Source organism: Primulina eburnea, chromosome 3 (assembly GCF_022965805.1).
Source record: "Primulina eburnea isolate SZY01 chromosome 3, ASM2296580v1, whole genome shotgun sequence".
NCBI classification, from domain to species: domain Eukaryota; kingdom Viridiplantae; phylum Streptophyta; class Magnoliopsida; order Lamiales; family Gesneriaceae; genus Primulina; species Primulina eburnea.
The window spans coordinates 12,850,876-12,854,184 of record NC_133103.1 but is presented as its reverse complement, the minus strand read 5'-3'; the positions used below and the strand labels follow the sequence as shown (position 1 = coordinate 12,854,184).

Genomic DNA, 3,309 nt, shown 5'->3' with positions numbered 1-3,309 from the left:
TATTTTGTGAAATACATATGAAGTTTTAAATTATTCCAGAAATTTTATGACTTGAATCCTCGAGACTCTCATTTTTCTCAGGAACAGCCTTTCTCCACTCAAGGTGCATTCTTTGCTTCTCCGTATTACATTTGTGGGTTATGGTTTTTTGGGTTGTAAATGTTTGTTATGTTTGTACGAACAGAGCAGGATTTTGATTTTTTTTTTTTTTTTGCTTATTGAAGATTCTTGATATAATGTAACTTGGAGTTTCGGATTTTTTTTGGATTTTCTGAAATATTTGATGTCAGTAGACTGTAGACTCCTGTGGATGGGTTGATGCGAAGTTTTGGATAGTATGGGACTTGCACTCCTTTTACCCTTTCTTTTATAGTTTATGTTTCGCGCTATAGTGGCTGCAAGCTTCTGTTTAATATAACTACCAGCAAGATGAAGAAGATAAAGAAAGAACTGGAATTTTTGTGAAATGTTAATCTCTGGACTCTCTGGGCAACTTGGGTGACCATGGCCTCGATTAGAATTATATCTCTATGGAATAAAAATTCAGATATAATTAAGTGGAATCGTCCCACCATTTTTAGCGTAGGCTTTTCTGTCAGATACTCGCAAAGCTTCATGTTCAGGGTGAAGTGATGTAGAATATCTGCAGTAGTGTTTCCAGTACTCTGAAAGAAAGTGAATTCTGAGGAAAATTTTCCGCGTTTGATATTGTTTGCTGAAGCTTTTTCCTCACTTAAATTAAAACCAATTAGGTCTGGAATGAAAATCCACTAAATCAAGCATCCCTCCTGGGCCCCTGGCTCCTGCTGGAAACTAGAGAGAAAAGCTTGCCACCTAAAAATGATTTTCGCCTGTCTTTGTTTAAAGCTTTAAAAATTTGCAACTCTGTTGTGAAGCCAGATAGTTCAAACTGACAATTTGAGCATCCTATAGTTATCTTAGATTGATGGCGTCAGTTTAACCGTCTTTACCCCCTGCAGGACTGAAGTCATAGGTCCTCAAAAGCTTTTCTTTTCTCGAGCAAAATGCGTTGAGATCTTATTATCATTATTGGCATGCAGGTATTCTCCATCTTTGTAATATAACATTATCAGATCTCTTTTGTTTGGAAGCTGAATTAGGGGTAGATGGATCATTATATTTAGAGTAAGGGTAGTGCCTCAAATCTTGTTAGCAGACGAAAAGGAAGAAGCAAAGGCTGTATTGACCTTATTCTTGAAGAAAGTAGGTTTAAGCAGTGTACTGGCAGCAAGAACCATAAACAAGTCGGATGGTTTTATTGATCACCTGCTGTCGCAGCTTCACTCAGTTCACAAGTCTCGCTACTTTGTGGGTTCGGTTTCTTATCTCTGGTTCTCTCTATGCACTCTTGGAACTTATTATCTGGCTGTAATTGTTTTGTAAAGGCTTTTTATATTCCTGCTCCAGGTCGGGAACTCACGACTCTTGATATCAGGGACGCTCTTAACCGTACCTCGAGACACTCCTTGAGGAGTGTGGATCGATTTTGGTAGAGTTTGTTGAAAACTTTCCGAACCCTCCAGTTCCTGTCGAGAAAAAAGCAAAAGAAAGTGTTCAGAAACAACCCGTGGTAGAAACTTCTGCTAAGTTTCTTCATCTATTTCTACTCTCAACTCTAAGAAGTTAAAAGCCCTGGCTTGAGTTAGTGACATTAGCCCAACAGGGAAGCTTCCTCCGCACATTGTCTACCTTTTAGAGCTTGGTATGGAACTTGAATCGATCAGAGAAGTGATGCGCAAATTCCCAGCATCCGCTTACTATAGTTTGGATGGGAAAATCAAGCCGGTTGTTGAATTTCTTGTCGATCTGGGTGTGCCAAAAGTAGACATCACCAGCATCCTGAGCAAAAGACATCAACTGTCTGGAATTAGCCTCACAGAAAATTTGATTCCCACCAGGGAATATCTGGAGGAACTTGGCGTCGACAAGAAGCAATGGGCAAAAGTAATATACCACTTCCCTCCACTTCTCACCTACAGCAGATCAAAACTTAAATCAATTTTGGATTTTCTTTATGAGAAGGGCCTCTCGACTGAGAACGTAGGTAAGCTTATTATTACTCGCTGCCCGAATATTATACGTTATAGGTGGAAGAAAAGCTACGCCCCACGCCGAATATTTCGAGTCTTTGGAGGTTAATTTAGCACTTCTTCTCCAACGATCTCCTTCGACATTTGGTCTCAGCATCGAGGCTAATATGAAGCCTGTGACTCATTTTTCCTTGGACAGGGGATATAGTTTGGGGGATGTTGCTACAATGATATCGCGGTATGGGACGTTGTATACTTTTAGCTTGTCGGATAACTTGATACCAAAGTGGGAGTTTTTTTTTGTGAATATGGTGTACCCAAAGTCCGATCTAATCAAATTTCCATAATATTTCGGTACACTTCAGAAGCTAGGATCAAACCTAGGTATGAGATTATGAGGAAACACAGAATCAAGCTGCTTCAGAAAATGGTTAATGAATATGTTATTTCTGCATGTGAGTTAGCTTTGTATATTTTGTCTATGAATGCTATGCATGTGCGCTAATAGTTGGGATGGTGAGTTTTTGTGTTGTCCGCTTAGTCGAAAATTTTAAGGTTTAGCCTTCAATACTCGTACATGCACTGTCCCTTGATAGCTTTTTGGTAGAAATTCCTCTAAAATATGCCTGAATTCTCGGGTTTGATAATTTAGAATACGAATCAAATATATTGATAATACATTAATATGTGAGCATGCTCGATTAGTTTGCATTGCTGTCTGATCACAATATTTTCAAATAAAACTGCAATAATTAACTGGTAAAGATTCGAATTTATGTTTGATACAATATAAAGATATATTTATTTAATGTGTTGAAGTCTACATATTTGTAACGGTATGAAATCAATATAGATAACATTTTTATGTAAGTAATTAACTGATAAGGATTCTAATTCATGTTTGATATAGTATAAACATATATTTGTTTAATGTGTTGAAGTCTACATATTTGTAACGACATGAAATCAATATAGATAACATCTTTAAATTCACGTTGATTTCATATATCATATCATTAATTATTGCATATAAAATAAATTCATTTGTAGAATTTTTTAAAAATAAATAAAGGGGAAATTAAATGAAGGTTGGCAGATATATACAGATGTCCATTTGTGGAAATTACAGAGAGCAGCATTCGAGAAAGAGGATAAGTTCAATTTTTGTGCAAGAATATTTAAATGTCGGTAAAATCATGCGGTGAAAAACTCTTAAAGACGATTTTACCCTCAGAGTTAATTATTGGCATTTGGCACT

General features: G+C 36.8%; 1 pseudogene; it reads left to right on the top strand.

Annotated features, from left to right (window-relative positions):
• The first annotated feature begins 946 nt into the window (after positions 1-946).
• LOC140826791 (transcription termination factor MTERF5, chloroplastic-like) lies at positions 947-2,627 on the top strand (annotated as a pseudogene).
• Positions 2,628-3,309: the final 682 nt, after the last annotated feature.